Genomic DNA, 23,225 nt, shown 5'->3' on the forward strand with positions numbered 1-23,225 from the left:
GGCTGCCCCGCCAACCCACCGTCGAAAGGGTGCTGCGCGCCCTTTAAAACGCGCCCTCCACGTTTCTTCCTAGCCGACTCTGGGAATCCCCGCTTCCTTGGCAAGCGACGGAGCTCCCAGCTGCCAAGTGGAGGATTTTATTAGACGGCCGCAGCGGGAGCGGATGAGGGGGAAGGTGCTGACTCGGTCTGTCTGCAGCGAGGGATGGATGGATCCGGAGACTTTTCCTGTTTTTCCCTTTTTTTTTTAAACCCAGGCTCGGTCGGTTCACACGGTTTTCGCCGCGAGGACACCGGATTCCTGCGCGCCCTGGAAGCTGGCGCGCTCTCCCGACGGGGCCAGTCAGCGGGGGAGAATCTGTTTTGGCTCAGTTCGCCAGCAGCTGCTTGTAATTTAAAGCCCTGCTTCGGCGCTGACCATTAAGTGACAGGAAAGGCCTTGCGTCACTCTTGGAGCCGGCCCAGGCGCAGGGAAAGACGGGGGGGGGGGGAGAGAAAGAGCACGCTAGTAGGCCATGCTTTGGTAGTAGTAGCAGCCGCCGCCGCTGGAGGAGCCCCCACTCCCGGGCAGCCTCCCGCGCCTGGGAAGCCAACCCCCCAGCGAGCAAGCGCCGCTGCTTGGCGGGAGCTGCCTGGCTCCCACTGCGGAAGCCAAGCGCAGGAGGGAAGCCGCCTCACTCGGCTTTTGCCAGCCTCCGAGCCGCGAGAGCAGCGAGACGAGCCGTCCCCGTCATCCGATCCCAGCCGCCGAGCCAAAGCTGAGCGGAAGCAGCCCTCGTTTGGTTCCAAGCAGGAACTGCCTTGCCCATACATGGCGCTTCCTGCCCTGCGCGCCATACATGGCCCTTCCTCGCGCGCCATAAAAGGCGCTTCCTTCCCTCGGCGGCTGCTGGCTCGAGGCCTGGCCTGGCCTGTCCCGGCCCAGCCCGGCGGCGGGAGAGCAAAGGGAACAATCCGCCCGCGGGGTGAGGCGGGGAGGGAGGCAGGGAAAGAGAGAGAGAGAGAAAGGCGAGGTGACTGGGTTTGCCAAGCCCTTTATGGAGCGGCCCCGGAGGCCACGAAAGGAGGAGTGCTGGCGAAAAGAGGAATGGCTCTTTTGTTGCTGCCGCTGCTCAGGCCGTTGCCTGTTAGAATAAAAACAAAACAATGCCCCCCGCCCAGCGCCCTGTTTTACCCAGAGGGAGTAATAGCGAGGTGAATAGCGGAGCTGTTCCTTGCATTCTGAGCAGATAGACCTCTCCTCTTAGAATACGAATTTCCCAATAAGACAGCTTTTCACCTCAGAAACCCATTCAAAGCCCCCACCCACAGTATCTCAGTACATCCAAGCAGTGACTGTACATGTCAACTCCTTTTGCCTCCAGGTGAGCACCACTAAGTTGCTTGTTTTTGTCTTTCTTCAGTCAGGGTTCCTCTAACATTTTGTTTTATGCCACCCCAATCTCTGAGCAGAGCACTTACCCTGGATACCCAGGGTTCGGTTTCCTTGGAATGAGAGACGGCGGAGACTGTGGTGTCTTTAGGATATATGGTTTATTTACACATGTATACAACCTGAGCCAATGGTGGAGGGTGTCACAGCATTAACACCCCAAAAGGGTATTGCTTCTCCCATGCCAGAAATCAGGCATGACTTTGTCTCTCAGCTGCCCAGCCTGCTTCTTGTTTCTAAGTCACACACCTCAGATCTGGTTTTGTTCTTCTAACTACCAGACCCGGGGAGGGATATGGACAGACAGACACCCATTTGTTTTCTTGCACAGAGCCACTTCCTTTGTGGCCCTAAGGACCCATACTTAGGAGTCCATTAACTCACCAAGAAGTTGGCCTGGCTATTCCAACAATTGAATCCTTCGCTAGATTTTAATCCTTGCTGGATCCAGGAATTGGAAAGCACTCAGGCCTACAGCTTAACCTCCTCTCCAAAAGCCTCACAACAATATGCATGATGGGCAGAGTTCAACAGGTTAAACATTTACCCTCTCTGCAGGGCCCTGATGAGAAAAGATGACGTGAAATTTCTGCCTGTAATGCAACAACTGAAGGTGTAGGAGCCTAGCCTGGAAAAAAGAAATAGGTAACAAGCAATGCTATTTTATATTAGCACAGTTACTATGTTTCCCTGTATTTAGTAAAGAAGATTGGTAAAGCCTCACTGCTTCTCAGCTTTGTATGCTCAGGTGTTGCAAGCCTTGGTCTAGAGGAGCAGCTCCCCAACATTTTTGTCCATGGACCACTTGAAAAGTGTTAGCAATGTGTGCAAATTTCCAAGTGTGTTCAGGAGGCAACTGTCTTGTGAAGTACCCATCTTTGGTGCAAATTGCTCTCCTGTTGTGCCAAGTGCCTTTCCCTCTTAATTCCCATTACCAAACTTTCAAGTGTGGGAAAATTTATAATATACTGGTTGTAGTGGGGTTTATAGTGGTTGTAGTATGCTATCATTGGGTAGTGAGTTAACACCAGCTTTCTACAACTTGGTGCTCTCCAGATGTTGTTGGACTTCTAACTCCCATCATTCCTAGCCAGCCGGTCAATGCTCAGGGATGATAGAAGCTGTAGTCGAAAACACTGGGAAGCCTGACTTATACCACATTCTATACTCTGTCATACCAGGGTCAGGGTAGCATATATATATATATATATATATGTATGTATATATGTGTGTGTGTATAAAATATTGAACTCAATGAGAGGGAGTTTCCTTAGAGGAGCTCCCCAATTGGAGCCTAGACAGGGGCATCTCTGTGGCCTTGGGTGGGTGTAGAATTTGACACAAGTGTAGTTCTTGCCCCTATCACCTCTGTCCCGCACATAATTTCACCCTGTTTTCGCCACTCTGGTGGCATATCTTCGCAGGTGGAACAGCTCTGCCAGTGGAGTGTTCCATTGGTGTATTTTGAATGTTCCACTAGTATATCTGTCAGACCAGCAGGGTATCTCATACCCTGCCAGTGCAAGGGGGCTTCCACAAGATCATAAGCCTCTCAGACTGCAGAACCTGAGTATGGTGTTACATCCCTAAATATGAGTTTCCAATAGGCTGCTGTAGGATTTCTTCAAAGTAATTGGCTTGAGAAACAGTTTAAATTTATTTAGTGGTAAAAAGATGTTTTTGTTGTTGCCAGAAATGGCAATTTCCTTTTTTCAGATTATTGCTTACAGAGCTCCTAGGAGCAGCTCTTAAAAGACCCCTGCTTTAGGAGGGCCAAGAATAATATTGTGTAAGAGGCAGGGAGGAGGAGCGGATTCCATCTGTGTTTATTTTGGCCAGATTCTGCTAAGGTTCAGTAGTGATTGAAGCTGGCCAAAGTTGAAGGTTCCATCAATGTCCCTCAAGGAGTGTTAATATATTGCACATATTGGGCCAATATAAGAAATGCAAAGAAAAACAACAAAACCGAAAACCCAAACCCTTCTGTTAAAACCAAACTGAATACTTGACTTTGCAGGTTTCATGTTAGGTGGTGCCAGGAGGAATGGTAGTTACTCCAAAGGGCTTTGTTGCTAAAATTTGTGTTTGGCACGTAAACCTGAATGACTCGTGACTGTCTTGTTAAAACTTGCTTTTAAATAATGAAGCATAAAAGTGTATGTGCAGATGTTAGAAAGTAAGAACTCTATGTTGACTTTCTTAGTATTAATCACTGGTAAAATGTTGCGTGGCAAAGCTCAAATGTTGCTTTAAAGGAGGAGGAGAGATACCTCTTTCTCTTTGTGTGTAGATAAATAACACACACACAGAGAAAGTGGTAATCTTTGTGAGGTTGAGAGAAAACCCAGCTCCTCCTCCTTATGCAACAGTCATGCAAAGGCAGGTTTATTTTTCTTTTGCCAGCATGCAGGGAGGCAATAAGCTTCTATTCCAAATGGAAAAAATGCCATGCATGCTTGCCACTCCCAATTCTTTCTGGATTCTGCAGATGCAGCAGAACAGGGACCTATATAAATCTGGCATCTTGACTGCAGACTCATAGAAATCTGTAGGACTCTCCTCTTCTATAACCTAATTTATTAACATTCAAGGTTATGATGGATACTCTGCCATTTCTCTCTTCCCTGCTTTAGCTGCTATATGAACACCTTACTATTTATTCTCACTCAGCATGATTGTCCATCAATGGTTAAAGGTGGCTGGATCAAAGGTTTGATACTTTATGGAGCATATGGGGCATTGTGGAGCTATCTTACCCATAGACAGTGGCTTAAACTGTGCTTTGCATGAAATCTATTGGGAATCTGGAAAGGGAGTGCATGAGAACAGTGGGTACAACAATGAGGCAAACAAATTGATGCATTCTTCAGCATCCCACAGCAGTGGGACTGCCAGATGTGAAGAGAAAGCCAAGTACCTTAATTATCATCAAAGCTGTGTTTGGTATATATTGTTCCATGCCACCCCAATCTCTGAGTGGTGTGATTCCAGTGGTCTTGGCACTCACACAGGATTTGTATTTCCTTTGGAAATTAGGCACAATGGAGACTGCAGTGTCTTTATGATATATTGTTTATTTTTACATACTGTAGATACAACCTGAGTCTACAGTAAGGGTTTTCCAACATTCACATGAGGGGGGGCTTGCTTCCTACAGAAGCATAGTGTTGGATTCAAAGGCAGCCAAACACCCATCTCTGTCTCTTCTCACATCTTGTCCCAGCCTGCTCACCAAGAGCTCTCGCTCACTTCTCCCCTGCTTTTCAAACCCCTTTCAAAAACAATTTTTCTTCAGCCTCCATCATCCAGGATGAAACCCTATTTTTTTTTCCTTTCTCTGCCCACTAGCACATACAGTTGGAGGAGGGCCCCCTTCCCTATATCACAGTCTTCTCCCCATTGATAGCTCCCCCCATGGGCTGATGACTGGCTGTCATCAGCCTTCATTCCATTTAATAGCTTCTCTCCCAGGTAATACCTTTTTCTGGGAAAAACAGGGTTAGCCTGCATTTTTACACTTCTAAATGCAACATTTGTCAACCCATCTTAATTCTCAAAGCACTGATTAAACCCCAAACACCCCAGAATCTAGTGGGAGTCAGGGCACCCACAAATCCATAACAATATACATCAAGTTCATAGCATTATCAATTGTAATACAATATTTGATTAGCTGTCTGTTGAGCTCAAGAACAATATTATTTACCTCCTAAGATTTATTTTATTCATCTGGTGAGTCATCAAAGCTAACCACAACTGGCAATGAGATTTTAGTTGTTGACAGAAGCAAAAGATTGGAAGTTTTCTTGATCTGAGAAATCAATCTTAAAACTTATACTTATGTGTTTAGCTTTGATACTCAGTAATATTGCTAAGGACTGTGAGACTATTTTCCTGCATGTGTGAAATCTCTCAAGAAATGCATTCCATTGGTGCAATTGAACAAATAACTAATATTAGCTTATATATGAGTACAGAAAACAGAAACTGGAGAGAAAGAGAGAGATATGATGGATATGTTTATTTTTAACTTGGATGTATAGAGATGCCAAGAATATTGAAAGGTAAAATATGAAAGCCTAGGGCAAAGACAAATAGTGCTCTAAGATCCAAGTATTCACCCCAGATTGGAATTCTGCTGAGGGCACTTGAGGCAATAGTGTGAGAGAACTAATTAGACCTCTGACTTTAATTTCAAACAGATACACCCTCCACCTCTCAGTGTAAAAACCAGGCCATCTGACGCTTAAATAAAATGAAACCAGAACAAATATTTTAAGTACAGATGCTGAAATAGCTAGCCATAGCCAAATTTCTCAAGTCTTGCAGGAGATGGATTCCTCTTGGGGTTTTATAGGAAATGAATGTAGTCAAGGTCAGTCTTACTTTTAGGCAGAATGAGGTAGCTGCCTCACACAGGAGTTGCTGAGAGGTGCAGAATAGACAGACCTGTGTGTGCTGTATGACCAGACCTCCACCCCCCCAAACTAACCTGTTGCCCCCAGAAGATGCTCACTGTCTCATTGCAATGTTGAAACAAAACTCAATTGCTAGTCTGGTTGGCTTGTGTACATGGCATGGGGATATGTACCATCTTGTCCTTAGGTGGAAAAATATATTGGGCCAGCCCTTTCTGCAGTGTTTATAAAGTCCAAAGGTGAAACCTGATAAGAGCTACAATGGAAGAGATAACTAGACTCCTGGAAGAGCCTGACAATAGAGTAAGGAAACATGGGGAATGGAGATTTTGTAACCAACAAAAATATTTCCAAACCTTGCCAAAGACAATTCACTTGGTAGAAAGTTAGTAGGGTTCCTAGCACTGGTTACCCAGTGTTTGGCAAAAAATGTATGGTGGAGTGTTTGCTTAGTGCACTGAGATCCTAGCTATTAGGAAAAGGCTTGTCCCTTTGAGGCAAAAGTAAATAACTTGGATACACTGAGAGAGGTAGTTGGTGAGACTTTCAGGGACTTGATAGAGAAGTCCCGCTATTGCTACTGTAGAGAATAAGCATACAGACATAGTGAGGACAGGGATGGGGTACCTGTGGCCCTCCAGATATTGTTGGACAATAATTTCCATCTTCCACTAGCCAGGGAGCTGATGAAAGAGTTGGAGTCCAACAGCAGGATTCTAGGATGCCCCGGTTTCCACATTCTTGGAAGATGGGAGTGGAGTTGTATTGTGGGGGGTTAATTAGAAGCAAGGAGAGATGGGGCTGTTGTGAATGTTAACACGGCAGACATCACACACTATATTGTTAAAAGCCAATAGCGCAGTTGATGGATGGGGGAGATCAGTGATTCTAGTACATGTTAGTGTCAATTCATTGGGAAATACAGTGGTACCTTGGGTTAAGAACATAATTCATTCTGGAGGTCTGTTCTTAACCTGAAACTGTTCTTAACCTGAGGTATCACTTTAGCTAATGGGGCCTCCCACTGCCACCGTGCCGCTGCTGCTCGATTTCTGTTCTCATCCTGAATCAAAGTTCTTAACCCGAGGTATTATTTCTGGGTTAGCGGAGTCTGTAACCTGAAGCGTCTGTAACCCGAGGTACCACTGTATAGTTATCTAGTCCTGGAAGTCAAAGCTGTTACTCATGTTTAATTTCACAAATAATATTTTAAAGTGCATTCTTGCTTGAATGAGGCAATACCTATATATTTAGGGCACAAACCTGGCAAACAGAATTGGGAGACCCAAGCTGATTGTGCCTAAGAATATCTCTGAGGAAGGATTTGTATTCAAAATATAGTGGGTTCAGTTAATGGATTTCTGTATAGCTGGAGGCTTATTCCTTTCTTTTTGTGCATTTGGTTTATACCTCTTCATTTTTGGGGTAAGTGGGTACCTTGGAAGTAAGCATTACTAAAGGTAGAGTTGTTCAAGATAGAAAAGGCCTTGCTGAGAACAAATCAGTGTGGTTCCTGTAAACTTAGAGAAGTCCTGTCTCACCAACCTTACAGAACTGAAGGTATAAATAATTATATACTTGGATTTCCAAAAAGCTGCTGACAAAGCCTTCTAACAGGCTTGGGAGCCAAATGTACCCCTCCTAGCCTTTCTGTCTGGTCCTAGGAACACTTCCTGGGCTTAGGAACTCTCTGCAGGCAACACCACTGCTTCACACCCCAAGTTTTTTTGCATGGTTGGGATGTGTCTGTGAACTTGGATAAGGCCTCTGGCTTATCAGGATGGATAAGCCAGGATGATTACTATCCCCATTTTTGCTTTCGTCCCCATCCACCACTGGGATGTGGCCCCCAGAAGCTTGCCAAGAGGTAAATGTGGCCTTGGGCAGAAAAAGGCTCCCCAAACCTGATTTAGAATATTGTGTGTGGTTTACATTAAAGGTAAAGGTAAAGGGACCCCTGACCGTTAGGTCCAGTCGCGGCCGACTCTGGGGTTGCGGTGCTCATCTCACTTTATTGGTCGAGGGAGCCGGCGTACAGTTTCCGGGTCATGTGGCCAGCATGACTAAGCCACTTCTGGCGAACTAGAGCAGCGCACGGAAACGCCGTTTGCCTTCCTGCCAGAGAGGTACCTATTCATCTACTTGCACTTTGACGTGCTTTCGAACTGCTAGGTTGGCAGCAGCAGGGACCGAGCAACGGGAGCTCACTCCGTCACGGGGATTTAAACTGCCAGCCTTCTGATCGGCAAGTCCTAGGCTCTGTGGTTTAACCCACAGCGCCACCCGCGTCCCTTGTGTGGTTTACATTGCCTTGCCTCAAAAAGGAAATTGTAGCTTTAGGAAGGTGCAGAAAGAGGAAAACCAAGAGATTAAGCGATTCAAGCAACTCTCATATAAGGAAAGATTACAATATGTGGGTCTGGGTCTCTTTAGTTTAGAAAAGAAACAAGTGAAGAAGGACATGACAGAGGCTTATACCATTGCGAGTGTTATAGAAAAAGTTCTCAGGAAAAAATTAAAGGAGTTGTCCAGTGAAACTGATTGGCAGACAGTTCAGAACAGGCAAAAGTTCAGATTCAGCAAAGCTCTTAGAAAACCTTAGGAAAATAGGTTCAAATGGCTTCCCAGGAATGACTTTGTGTTGGTGTATGTGCACTAACCAAATGCAGTCCATCCGGGAATCATACATGAGATAGACATTTGCTGTTGCCCAAAGAGGTATTCATTTATCTGCTCCAGGCATGCCAGGGGAACTGCTCTTCTGAAAGTGCCTACTGCCCATTATATTTGGTTCTTTATAGAAATAATTCTCAAACTTGTGAGATGTCCACCTTTTGGGGAGGGGCACGAAGTGGAAGGAGGATCAAAGTTTCAGAGGAGATGGGACCCTGGGGTATGCCATGGATCTTTCCCCACTAACCAAGACCCAGGTAGAATGATCACCTTCTGACAGTGAACATCCTATTGGATTTGTGTGCATGATCCCATCCTTACTTCTCCTTGACTCCAAATGTGATTTGGGAAGAAGCAAGTTTAGGACTATCTGCTGTGCTCTTAATGTTTCCTGGAGTGTATCTGTAAAAGAGGTTCAGAGATATTCTGCAGTAATGCATATGTCAGATTACTGTCCTGATTCTCATGTCATTGGATGCAGCTGATGGTTGCATGCATGTAGCTATACACACATAACTACATACAAGGATCTATGGATATTCACCCATGTAACAGATAACTAGTGCTGAGGAACTAGAAAGCAGTGAAAGTTTTGAAGCGAGCAGAGTTAAAAATAATACTTGAGAAACACTGCATAGATTCACCCGACAGGCAGGAATTATTTTGGCAAAGACAGATTTCCAGAGAAACAAGAGGTAGAACAGGCCTGAAATTCTGGCTAAGAATTGCATACTTTTCTTTTAAAAGCCTGCAAACCATAAAATTAACTTAGCTTTTGGGAAAGCCAATCTACCAAGCACTTACACGTCCCTGGAAATTCTTTCCTGTGGCATTTCTTTGTTTACACTGCCCTCTTACGGTTTCTGGTAAAATAGCATCTGTATCTAAATTTGTAAACATTTTATTGCAGTTCCTTACATTATTATTTTTCTCTCCTTGGTCCTTGTCTTAGAAAACCATGTATCATTATTGCATTGTTCCTTGTGCTGGACAAGGATCTGGGAGACCAGGGTTCAAATGCCCACTCGGCCATGAAGCTCACTGGGTGATCTTGGGCCAGTCACTCTCTCTCAGACTAACCTACCTCACAGGGTTGTTGTAAGGTTAAAAAGGGAGGCTGGGAGGGGGAAGTGTGCATGCCACCTTGATCTCTTTGGAGAAAAGGTGGAATTATAAATGTAATACTAAATAAATATTTCCGATCAGTCTGGTTCTTGACTGATATACGCTCCCAAGAAGATGAGGACCACTGAAAAAAATACGTTTAAGAAGAACCCTGCTGGATCAGGCCAAAGGCCCATCTAATCCAGCATCCCCTATTCTCCCAGCAGCCAGCTAGGTGTCTGTGAGAAGCTTGTGAGCAGGCCCTGAGTGCAATGACACTCTCCCCATTTCTGCCCCCAGCAACTGGCATTCAGTCGCATTACTGCCTCCAACAGTGAAGGAAGAACATAGCTGTGGTGAGTAGTTGCCATTGATAGCTGCTTCTTCCATGAAGTTTTCTGATCATCTTTTAAAGAGATCTGATTTGGCTGCCACCAAATTCAATTGTTTGGGTATGTGCTGTGTGAAGAAGTGCTTTCTTTTGTCTGTCCGGAATCTTCCAACATTCAACTTCAGTAGATGGTCCTGAGTTTCTAGTATTGTAAGAGAGGGCGAAAAAGTCCCTGTCCACTTTCCCACACCATCTTATACCCCTTTACTCAACTTTTTTTTTTTCAAAACTGAAAAGCCCCTTCAGCTTTGTTTGTGTAATGGGGCTTCTCCCCCTCTTCCCCCAGCATATACCCCATGAAACCCCAAAAGTTGGCTCTTAGGGGGGGGTTGGGAGAGCCTCCACAACCCTGCATGCAGGGAGGAGAGGGGAGATCACTCCTTTGGAACTATCCCCTTAGTGTGATGTTGAATTCCTCCTATTATTATTGTGCAAATATTATGCACACGTGTGGCATGGGTTTGTGCCCCCAAATACCCATGCTCCCAGTTTGTTGTACGGATAAAATGGTACATGTACATCACTTCTAGCCACTTGGAGGAAAGGCAAGATCTAGACATATTCAATGTGGTTTTGCTTTTTGGCTGTAGGCTAATGAAATCATACTTCTTGTGAATGCATGATGCATCTCGTGATTAAGTCCTGAGAGGTGCTGCATAGGGTCTACAAACAAGAGTTGTGGATGAGGAGTAGAGATCTTTTGCTGTTAAGCACTCAGCATCAGAGGCATAGCTGCGGAGGGACTGGGGGGCGGGGCGCACTGGGTGCCACACTGCATGGGGTGGTACTTAACTCCTGGGAGCGACATGGTGGTTTGGGTGCCTGCAGGCTCTGCGTTGCCCAAAATGGCAGTGTGGGGTTTGCATCTGCCTGCTGCCTCCCCCTATAGCTGAGGGGGAGGCAGCAGGCAGACTCCTTGGAGGCTCCTCCCAGCATGCCCTGCCCCAGCTCACCCCACCCCCATGGGCGACTCGCCTTGTCCCCGGGCACAGGGCGTGCGCACTGCCCTGGGTGCCCGAGCGGCTAGGTACACTGCTGCACAGCATCATCGAAGGGCAATGGGATATTCTTAGGGAACTTCCAGGGGACAGATGGAAAAGAGTTTCTGAAGTAATGTATAGCTGATTTTATGGCAGGGAGAGAGGAAAGGATAGATGATAGATAGATAGATAGATAGATAGATAGATAGATAGATAGATAGATAGATAGATGCTAGTACTCAGAATTTGTTCTCTTACTTGAAGACTGATATTAGTAGAAACAAAATATGATGCCTTTTCTTTTCATTCTGATGGATGTACATGTAAACCTGTGGTCCTTACAGTAGGTGTCTAATGGAGCAGCTAGCAGTGTGGCTTGTACAATCTGGTCTTTGTAGAACACATCATGTGTATCCATTTGACACTGCAGCTTAGATTGCTTGGGAATTATGCTGGAGAGTTCAGCATATCCAGGAGGAGACACAGAAACTCTCACAGAACTGGTAAATTTGGTGGTTACTTTCCATATGTACTCTGCCAAAGACAAAATGGTAGAGAATCTAATTGAACAAAACAAACTAATCGTTTGGCAATCTATGTGATAATTGACAAGGTTCTTATGGACACAATGCTTGCTAGGGGATGGCAAGTAGAAAGAAATGTTGAGTGTATTAGGAACTGTCTGGGAAGACTAACTTCTAAACAGTGACGGCAGTATTCTTCATCTGAGGAACTTGGTTTCTTTTTTCGCTCCATCTGTTTTCTGCTTCCTAATGTGCTGCTGGCATGACAACTTTTCCACTGTCTATTCACTGCTTCATTCCCATGACAAGCCATGGGAATCTCTCCTGAGTGCAGGAGTCAGTGTGGGATTGTATCTCAGTTTGATTCATCCCTTCTGGATGTCGTATATGTTGTCAGCTCTTTGGCAGTAGTCTTTCTGTGTTGAGAGAATAAGAACAAAGCAACTCTCTTCAAGGCTTCAGCGGTTACTTAATTTTGAGAGGCATGACCGCACACACGTAGCTTTTAAACTGCAGAAGCTATGGACTCTTACCATCGGGTCCTTGGGGGTGCAATGCACAGGGCTTTGTCCATTGTACCTGGCTTCACAAATTCCACAAATCAGCTGACTGGCAGAGTTTGTGAAGTTGCATACATAAGGCCCCCATAACAGTTCAAGCTTCAGGACCACCAAAATGTAGGTCTGCCACCGGCTGCAGCCCAGCCCAGTTTCAGCTATCAGACCAATCCTCTCCTGCCCCTTTCATCTTGCCTAGCCTTTTCATCTTGCCTAGCCTTGCCAAAGCCCAGTAGTCCTTGTTCTAAGGTGCAGCAGGCACCAAAGCTAGGCAGGCAAGCAAGCAAGCAGTCCCACCTCTCCTTCTTCCTCTTTTTTCCATCCTATCCTCCTTTCTTGTCACTTATACAGCCACTGCTGCCCCCTTCCTCTTACCTCTCCACCTCTGCTTGCCAAAATGCCCAGGGAGCAGCTGCAGCGAGATCAGGCACTCCCTTTCTACAAATACCATTGGGGAGGGTCCAGATAAGCCACTCCACCTTTTAACTTGCTGGCTACCACTGTCTCCTACCTAGGACACACTAGGCAGGGCTGGCAGGTGGGCATTAGGCAGAGCAAACCAAGAGGGTGGCCTGCTTACAGAGACTTCCCCATACCCTGGTCTCCCACTTTGCTTTGCAGTTTGTAGCCTATGTGGGTGGAAGTGCTTGGGCAGATTAGGGATGTTGTCTGCTGTATACATCCAAGAAGCTAGAAGTGTGCTAGTGTGTTGGAGATCTTTAATCTGCCTTGATTTTCTGCTTTTCATGGTCTTGTGTTATCATTAGTATCATCTTACAATACAATATCCTGACTACTAAAGTGATTTTTTAAATGCCTGTACTTGAATTTTAAACTAACAGGGCAGTATAAAGAAAAAGGACAACTCTTTACTTATTTTCAAAGTATTGTATTCACCCAAACACCAACCTATTTGAAGCCTTTTAAAAATTGCCTTTAGGGTGAGGGGGCAACACTGCTAACTTTTGCTCCCTACAGCACTGCCCCCCCATTTGATAGCACCGCCATTAGAAGTATGTGTAACATGGCTCTGCAGCCTTAGTAACTTTCTCCCTCACAGTATCTGAGAAACTTTTTAAAATCCTTAACTTATAAATTATACACTTATAAATTCCCTTTAGTACTTTCCAGAATAGTACCACAAAGTCTGGGAGGGAAAATGTACCTACACCATTTCCTGCAGCAATGCTTTGCCATTTTAGAAGAGTTTCTACTTTATATTATTATGATGAACATAAGCAACTTAACATATGTAACTTAGCATATAGGCATCTGGCTGGCCACCATGTTAACGGGTTGCTAGATTAGGGGGACCACAGACCTGATCCAGCAGGCCCATCTTATGTTCTTAGCCATAAGATGTGGTGATAGGCAGTGGCTTAAAAGGTAAAGGTAAAGGGACCCCTGACCATTAGGTCCAGTCGCGGACGACTCTGGGGTTGCGCCGCTCATCTCGCTTTATCGGCCTCGGGAGCCGGCGTACAGCTTCTGGGTCATGCAGCCAGCATGACTAAGCGACTTCTGGTGAACCAGAGCAACGCACGGAAACACCGTTTACCTTCCTGCCGGAGTGGTACCTATTTATCTACTTGCACTTCGTGCTTTCGAACTGCTAGGTTGGCAGGAGCTGGGACCGAGCAATGGGAGCTCACCTGGTTGTGGGGATTCGAACCACCGACCTTCTGATTGGCAAGCCCTGGGCTCTGTGGTTTAACCCACAGCGCCACCCGCATCTTAGATGGCTTTAAAAGAGAACAGTTAAATTCAAGAAGGATAAGGCTATCAATGGCTGTTGGCCATAACTACTAAACAGTGCCTCCATGTTCAGGGGCACTGTACCAAATACTGAAGACAAATGGAGTACAGTATGGTTATCCACCACATACCCAATCACTGATGGAAGCAAAGTACTAAGCTACAGTGACCCAATCCTGCCAGGATGACAGTACTATGATCAGAGAAGGAAGGGGGAGGGGAGTCTGAAAGGAATGGCTAGACAACACTTTGTGCATTACCACAAGTGACCACATGATGTCACCAGGTGCCAAGGTACTCCTGATGTTTGCAAGGAGCACATCAAGTCTGAATAATTCTTAAGCAGCTGGCCCTCCAAAAAACTCCTACCGAAAATCAGAACAATTTTGTTTGGCAGGAAATGAACCTTGCTAGTTAGCAACAATAGATTTATCTTTAAAGACAGTGTTTTTCATCAGATTAATTTTGAATCCTTCATTTTGTTTATAATCTTTCTCTCCCTTTGTCATTTGAGGGGTCTGGTGTGTTGCTGTTTTACAGTGAGTAGGAGGCCATGCTCAGCATTCCTCCTTTCTTATAAACCTTAATACAAGATCTCAATGTGGGCTGCTGAGATGTGTTTGTAGAGTTTTCTGACTCAGGTGCCAAATTAAATTGGCTTGCCCTAGCTAGTGTATGTGTGTATGGTGTTGGTGTATTGGGCCTGCCCTTCCACCACTGCCAGATACACACACACACACACACACACACACACCTATTGCAGATTAAACTCTGCCCCATTCACTCATTGCTTTATGCCCACCAGCTCAATGTATGCTTTGCTGCCAAGCCACCTGTTGCAATGTTATGGTGTATCACGGTACTTGGTTTATGCTTGTTAGGTTGATGACTTATCCATCACTAAAGAAGAGGAACTACATAGCCAAAAGAAAACAAGGACACAGATCTCAATAAAGTTTTCATTATCTTACCATAATTTAAATAGAAATACATCTCATTCACCATAGTGGGTAAGACAGTATTCAGTTGACCCGTGTGCCTGCTCAGTCTGCTGCCAGCTGTTGCCTGTTGACAAACAGCTTGAAGGTTCCACCTGCTTTCGCTTTTTTGGGTTCTCTGTATCTTTAAACTGGACTTGGATTGGTAGTGCTTCACACAGAGGAATCTTTCCGTCAGAAGACTGTCCTCTGACAGCCCTTCAGATAGAGATTTGTCCTCTGTAAAGGAGGGCACATGGGAACCCAGATTGGCGGGGGGGGGGTGGGGGGCGGAATAACTGGAGATGCTTGGGCACTTTTGATTTACAGTTAAGGCCAGAAGGTAAAATATATATTTTAAATAAGAGCAAAATCTCTTAAAATATAAAGAAGAAAAAAATTATCCAAAATGTATACAGTGGTACCTCTGGTTACGTACTTAATTCGTTCTGGAGGTCCGTTCTTAACCTGAAACTGTTCTTAACCTAAAGCACCACTTTAGCTAATGGGGCCTCCTGCTGCCGCCACACGATTTCTGTTCTCATCCTGAAGCAAAGTTCTTAAAGTCCTGTATACCTGAAGGAGCATCTCCACCCCCATCGTTCAGCCCGGACACTGAGATCCAGCACCGAGGGCCTTCTAGCAGTTCCCTCATTGCGAGAAGTGAGTTTACAGGGAACCAGACAGAGGGCCTTTTCGGTAGTGGCACCCGCCCTGTGGAATGCCCTCCCTTCAGATGTGAAGGAAATAAGCAGCTATCCTATCTTTAAAAGACATCTGAAGGCAGCCCTGTTTAGGGAAGTTTTTAAATATTTAATGCTGTATTGTTTTTAACACTCGATTGGGAGCCACCCAGAGTGGCTGGGGAAATTCAGCCAGATGGTCGGGGTATAAGTAATAAATTATTATTATTATTATTATTATTATTATTATTATTATTATTATTTTATTATTAAACCTGAAGTGTATGTAACCCAAGGTACCACTGTATAGATACACCCGAGTTCTTTAAAAAACAACAACTTGTCACAGCAGTTTTCTGAAGGCCTAAATGTAGGGAGGACTGCATCTGAATCTGAGACTTTGGTTGAAGCTAGTTGCCTTGGGCAATATAGTCCACAAAGTAGACACTCTACCTGTAAAGGCTTTGGGTTGTCCCACCACAGATTTTACCACTGCTTTGGACTTTGTGCAGTTCATCACTGAAGGACGTGAAGGCTCATATGTATTTTTTCCCCTCCCATAATTTTTTAATTAGATTTTTACATTTTTATACACTTTAACCAATTCAAACATTAAATTACAGGGTTCTCTTTGGACTCCCTCCCCTCCCTCCCATGGGTTCTTATATTAAAAGTTTAAGTTTTCTGCATCTTTTGCTTTATCCAGCTATTTATCCCTAATTATCATAATCAATTTCACATTACAAATGGCATTTCAACGCTACCAATGATTTTAACTGTTTACAGTGGTTTTTTTAAGTAAACTACAAATTTACTCCAGTCTCTAACAAATACTTGATCTTCTTGGTTTCTGATCTTGCCCGTCAGTTTCGCCATTTCCGCATATTCCATCAGTTTCGTCTGCCAATCTTCCTTCGTTGGTAGTTCTTCTTCTTGAAGGTTCATATGTATGCCAGGTGTAATGCATTTAGGCCTGGTGATGACTTATTAGCTGATTCTGAAAATGCTTTGGCTATTTTAATTTTTACTGTGGAGACTCACTTACAAAATTTTGCCTGTTTCTGAGACTTAACCATCGCTCCCACACATCCATTTGCTTTCCCCTGGGATAAAACACTCTTTGCTGCTGAATTGGAACTCTGAGGAACACAGAGACCCAGAATGTGGCTCAGCATAAGCCCTTTTCAGCTTCCATCTCTGTTGCTAGCAGCAGTAATTCTTCCAAATACCAGTTACTGGAAACCACAGAAGAGGAGAGCGCTGTTGCACTCTGGTTCTGATTGCAGGTTCCCCACAGGCATCTGGTTGGCCACTGTAAGAACAGGATGCTGGACTAGATGGGCCACTGGCCTGCTTCAGCAGGCTATTATGTTCAGGCATTCATCTGAAGATGTGAGGTTTAAAACAGGAACAGGGGGATGTATGCAAGCCCTGCCCCCAAGGTCCTATGTTTAGGACATCCTTTCATACTTGTGCTCTTTGAACACAATGGTCTCGAGGGGGCTTTTACATTTGGGGTACAAAATGTGCTTAGAACTGCGGTAGAGAGCAGGTCAGATCCAATAGTGATGCAGACAAAGCGACAGTAGTGTTGGTGAAGTTACAAGATCATAATAATTTTGGCTGTAAGTCCTGGAAGACCTGCTCCTTCTGCCTTGCAGGCCTTTTTTCCACTTGGCTGGAAAGGGCGGGGTCCTGACTGATGCAAGCTACAAAATTGAGGCTGCTGAACAGACTATTGGGCTAGGGTGGCTGTTACGTGGGGCGGGGGGGGGGGGAGATATCTTTTTGTATCTTTATTTTAGATCTTGGGATTTATGTGGACATTATTCAGTGTATTTTTTATGTTTACGGCTACATTTTTTATGTTTTACGACTACATTTATTATGTTGCAATTGCGTATATTTCACGTTGCAACCTGCCTTGAGCATGGTTTGAACTGTGGAAAGGCAGCATACAAATAAAATTATGTATGTATAAATTTTGCTGGCTGTTTTGCTGTATTGTAGGAAATGCATCCAAGCCAGTGCTGTTTATACTTTACAGGGACTTCTGGCAGTGTTTTGGATCAGGGATGTGGAACATTTTTCCACCCTAAAGGCTCACATTTCCTTGGGAGGAACCTTCCAGGGCTTACAGGTTAGCGATGGGCAAGACTCGAGACAAAAGTGGGGACGCAATAGATGTGACTCTCACCTTTCTACAGTAAGCTGCATTCCAGTCATGCAAAGAGGTTTCTTTGCAGCCACTCACATGCCTACACATCTCCAGCCTCCATCCAGGCAAAGAAGACACATGAATACAGTTCAAGAATACATTCCAGCCTGGCGAAAGCAGGGCGTGGAACAGGGCAAGTGGATGATATGGCCTGGGCAGAGTCCTGGGGGCCAAATAGAAAGGCCTGGGGGCACATTTGGCTCCCTGTTCTCAGGTTCTTCATTCCTGTTTTAAACAAACTTCAGAAAAGAAAGTGAAATGGAGGAGAAGGGGAATGGTGGCATGGGTAAAATGGAAGTACAAAGAATGGATGCCAAACATGGCAGGAGGACAGTGGATAAGCAAACACAAGGGAGGGAAGGAGGGAGATTGCGCTGTCGAGGCCAGAAGCAATCTGAAATACTCACTGCTCATTTTGGATTAGTTGACCTCCACCTCTCCACATCACACTGATGCCCTTTGCCTTGTTGTTGTTGTTTAGTCGTTTAGTCGTGTCCGACTCTTCGTGACTCCATGGACCAGAGCACACCGGGCACTCCTGTCTTCCACTGCCTCCCGCAGTTTGGTCAAACTCATGCTGGTAGCTTCGAGAACACTGTCCAGCCATCTCGTCCTCTGTCGTCCCCTTCTCCTTGTGCCCTCCATCTTTCCCAGCATCAGAGTCTTTTCCAGGGAGTCTTCTCTTCTCATGAGGTGGCCAAAATATTGGAGCCTCAGCTTCACTATCTGTCCTTCCAGTGAGCACTCAGGGCTGATTTCCTTCAGAATGGAGAGGTTTGATCTTCTTGCAGTCCATGGGACTCTCAGGAATCTCCTCCAGCACCAGAATTGGTCATTTCAAATCCCTGTTTTAAGCCGTGGGGGTATTACTACAAACAACTGCATGTAAAATCCAGCGGCCCTAATAACATAGTAAAGAGTAGCATGTGAGGTTCAAGGGAAATTTTTTCCACATAAACTTTGGGGGGGGGCATTGGTATCATTTGTTCACTTGTCACCATTTGTCCCCAGTCTTTGAAACAAATTACATATTTTTGTTAAAAACCAGCAATTTCACAACTGAGTTATTTACCAACCCGCAGACAGATACCACCTAGATTCTCTTATCTGCTCATTTTCAATTTGTCAAATTGACAAATTCATGACAGGTGTATGCTAGTTATGATAGCCATTTGCTGCTTCCAGAATAAGAGACAGCCCATCTTGGAGTACCATAGAGTTAATGTGCTTGTGTCTTGCTTGTGGGTTTCCCATAGGCATCCCATTGGCCACTGTGGGTAGTAAGATGCTAGACTGGCTGGGCCTTTTGGTTTTATCCAGCAAGGCTCCTCCTCAGCTTCTTATGAACAAGCTGCCCGATTCATTGGAAAGCCGCTTCATATGGGTTGCATTTCTGAAAAACTTGGTGATGTGGACTGTAACCCACAAAAGTTTATTGGATTTGTTGGTTTTTAAGACCCTTTGCTTGTATTTAAGTACAAAAATTACATTTCCGAATAACATCACTTCACTCGTGGCGTAATTGGACTTGTGGGGAAATGGATTTCTAATTACTGTTGCATTTTGAATCTTAGAAAACTTCTAGTGCTCTACAGTATGCTAATGTAGTCTGGTACAACCATCATGCTATTCCATTCCCACCTAATGGATGGCCTTGTGGCAATCTCGTTGCAAGGGAATTAGCTCTTCAGCGCTTTTTGTTTTCAGTGAAATCAGGGCAGTAGTGTGCTGCAGTTTCAGAAAGATACATTTTTGGCATCCGAAGAACTAAATGCAATGGGCAGTATCCAGCCAAACACGTTCACTAGTGCAAGCACAGCAGAAATCCCCCCTCCCACACTTTTAGATCTGTTGTGGAGTTTTTCCCAACCCTCTGCAGCAGATTTAGAGGGCACAGGGTTGAGAGGGGAAGTTCGGTTGCATAGCCAAAAGTGCTTGCACCAGTGGAATGGCTGAGTTGGCTACCTCCCAAAATATTTAAAAAACAAAAACTGAAATAGCAGGGCCTTGCCCCAGGGAGTGGCAGTCACCACTTCTAATGAGCACATTAGAATGCTATAGTAAGAGAACACAGCACTCAAAGATCACAAAATGATGCAAGCATGAGGGGGAATTTGTGTCACTTATCATTAGGCACTGTCCAGGGGCCTGAGCCCTGGGCTTTTTGCCCCAGGTCCTGGATCTGTTGCCCCTCCCCCTTTAAAATAAATAAATAAGCAAGCAAGCAAGTAAGCAGACTTTGCTTACAGGGCAACTGAGCATGCCACAAAGTGCAGTGTTGGTAAGATGCCAACCATCTGTTACCTTTATTTGTTCGAAGGCAGTGCAGCAACTGGGGAGGGGCTTGTGATAGAGAAGCTTCTTGAGTGACCATGAAGCTTACTGTGTGATGGTGGGCTAGTCACTTCCTTGCAGCCTAACCTACCTCTTAGGGTTTTTGTAAGGGGAGAGACTCCATCAGGCAAGGCCTCCTTCCACCTGCCTTGCCCCACCCCCTGGCCCTGGGATTCTTCATAAGAAAACTGTGCCTGGAGGAAGAACTGTGAGGGGAGAGACTTCATCAGAAAAGGCCTCTTTCCACCTGCCTTGCCCCACCCTCCAGTCTCTGCTTCTCATTTTGTATTGTATTATGTTGTTCTTTTATTGACTGGAGTTTAGAAATTACTTATTGTAACTGTTGAGTGGATTTCTGTCTAATTTTGAAATGCTGATATTTAATATTATTCTATATTATTTTAATGAATGTTGAATGTTACTTTATTTGCATATTGTATATTGTATTATGCATATTGTCTTATTTATATGATGTTAGCCGCTCTGAGTCCGGCTTTGGCTGAGGGAGAGCGGGATACAAATAAAATTTACTGTTGTTATTATTATTATTATTATTCAAATATGTACAGTGGGAAGCCACAACCACTGCCCAGAACTCACTGAGGAATAGAGTCCAATCTGCAGGCAAAGTACTGGGCCTAGAAAATCCTGTTGCCATCCTATAGCTCAAAAGCCTTGTCAGCAGGCGCTAATGTTTGTTTGTTTTTCTTCTGAAAGTGAACCTAAACTTGCATATATACAAATGTATACATATAAATGCATACATATAAATCAGCATATTTTATGCAACCGTGTCCCAAATCCTTTTCAGTAGTTAGCAACACGCCTGCCTGTGACACTTAACACAATCATATTCTGCACAGTATTAGCAGTAAAATAACAATGGGCGTGCTACTTGGAGAAGAACCACAATTTTCCTGTGAATGAATAACTGTGGTTTGGTGCTGAGAAAGCATCTCTTCAATGGAAACACTTCCTTAGGAATCTTGATGCAAAACAAATGAGTAAAAACTGCACAGTTACTGTGGAAAAGAAAAAGAAAATGTCTTGAAATATCTTTACAAGAAGAAGCACAAAACGACATTGGTCTGATGGGGCAAACTGAGGCTGAGTAACAGCTTGAAGAGATAGTGGAGATCATCAAATGCCACAGGATCACTATATCTTTAAAACCTCACACTGCAGACATATCCCAGTCTCATCCTGATCACCAGGAATAGGAGAGTAGATAAGAAAACAGCAGAGGCCTCTTTAAATAATTGGGGGGTGGGGGTGCATTTGAAAGAGCCTCTCAAAACCTTTAGGGGAGTGAGACATGTTTTAAGATTGTGAAATCCTGCCTTCGGCTATAGTTCCAGTTTAAGCAGGTAAGTGGTAGGGAGCCTGGGTTACCAGCAGCCAACAGATTGTTGACTGGAGTCAGCATTTCCACTATCTCTTTTGCCCAAGGCAAAAAAGATAGTGATAATGGAGAGGGGGTGCAGGATTTTGCTCTAAATGTATTTGGGGTTTTTTTTCTAACCCAAGAGCAGCATTGTAACATTTGAAAAATGCGAATGCCAGTGGATATCAAGTTCTGATTGGCACATTAGTCCAGGAGGCGCAGATCAACTTGGTTCATACTGGAATTCACAAACTGAATTCCTCAAGCAACTGCTCCCCTAGCTAGACTACTGCAATGTACTGTGTGTGGGGATGACTTTGGAGACTGTTTGGGAACTACAGCTACTGCAAAACACGGTCACTAGATTGCTAGCTGGCGCCAGATGAATAAAGAAGGCCTTCGCTGTGGCAGTGGCAAAAATCTTGGGGTCTCAAATTTCAGCGGTGTTCTGTGTGATGCCAAAATTCAGTGCCCCTCCACCTATCTCGCTTCATTGTAAACCATAGTTGCAGCACCCGCAAGGTTCCGCACCCAGTTCAGCTGAACTGGTCACACTCTCCTAAATCTGCCTCTGGCTATGATGCCCCCCTGGTCTATGGAACTCTTTTCCCAGTAAGCCTTGAGTGATACCCAAGTTATTGCCTGTTTGGCACCAGGGGAAGATCTTTTTATTTCCCCATACTTTTAACATCTGATGAGATTTTAATACCCATTCTAGTATTTCATTTTCACGCTGACTTTCCCCTGCTGTTTGTATTATGGAAGGAGTTCTATGTCTTCATGTTCTCTTAATTTTGCAGGTATACTTGAACCTACTGGAGACAAGACTGGAAACATGAAGCCATGTCTGGAGCCTGCAAGTCTGCAAGATACAGTTCAATCTAGTTCAAGCATTTAAATGTGTATGAAAGGTCTGGTGCTTATTATGAATCTTTAGTGAGTGCATTCTGTCTCTCTGTCTCCAGCCTCTAACATCACTTTTGTTTTCTCCATGAATTGATTTAAGTGACATAGCAAGTTTAAATTCAGTTGGACTGGTTAATGAGAGGAATATATTATTTTGCGCTTACCTGTATGAATGCCTGCAAATTAAACAATTTCACGTTCCTGCAAGCAGATCATCCCCATTTGACTCACAGCCAGGCTCAGTATCCTTCCAGCTGCCTGCTATGGGAGGACCTATGCAAAGCCCGGTGGACTACTTCCCAATTCAGAAGGGCTCCAGGCAGCACCTGCGTGGTCAGAACTGAGCTAACCATTGTACGAAGCATGAGTGAGGGATATCTCTATTGTCTAACAGGTGATGATGCTCCTGAGTATGAATAGCAATCTTTGCTCTGTTCCATCAGCTAAGCCATTCTATAAGTCCGTACAGTATAGTAATGACCATTTCATGACCATGCGGCAGGAGCACCAGGGCCCTCCGCTATACATTGGGTGAAGTGAAAACCTTTTCTGCTACAGAATAGTGCTTGTGTAGCCTTTAGTACAGCAGTCTCACTTTCCAAAGGAGGCATGGTAGGGTTGAGACCACTGTTCGTCGGCATTGTACACATCCATTTAATTGGCCATTATCTAATGGTGGTGCTGAGCTACATATAAAAGTGGATGAGGGTGGCAGAAAAAATGGTCAGCTGGCAGTTTTGTACTGGACATTTCAGAAAGAGAGGAGGACAAGGCAGCAGCAATCTATGTTGTGTGCACGTTTGGCTTACTATGAAGGTAAAAGATCTAGGGCAAGTTACAGGTCATCAGAACCGTATGCAGAGCATAGAATATTGTTATGCTCACCCCTC

The 23,225-nt window shown here is 44.7% G+C and overlaps 1 long non-coding RNA gene across 1 annotated transcript; it reads left to right on the forward strand.

Annotated features, from left to right (window-relative positions):
- The first annotated feature begins 372 nt into the window (after positions 1-372).
- On the forward strand, positions 373-22,542 carry LOC309363895. The gene is made up of 4 exons (XR_014165625.1): positions 373-964; positions 1,990-2,076; positions 17,541-17,633; positions 22,230-22,542. It is a non-coding gene; the product is annotated as an uncharacterized lncRNA (long non-coding RNA).
- Positions 22,543-23,225: the final 683 nt, after the last annotated feature.

The sequence above is a fragment of the Podarcis melisellensis genome (genome assembly GCF_964234715.1).
Source record: "Podarcis melisellensis genome assembly, chromosome: 2".
NCBI lineage: Eukaryota > Metazoa > Chordata > Lepidosauria > Squamata > Lacertidae > Podarcis > Podarcis melisellensis.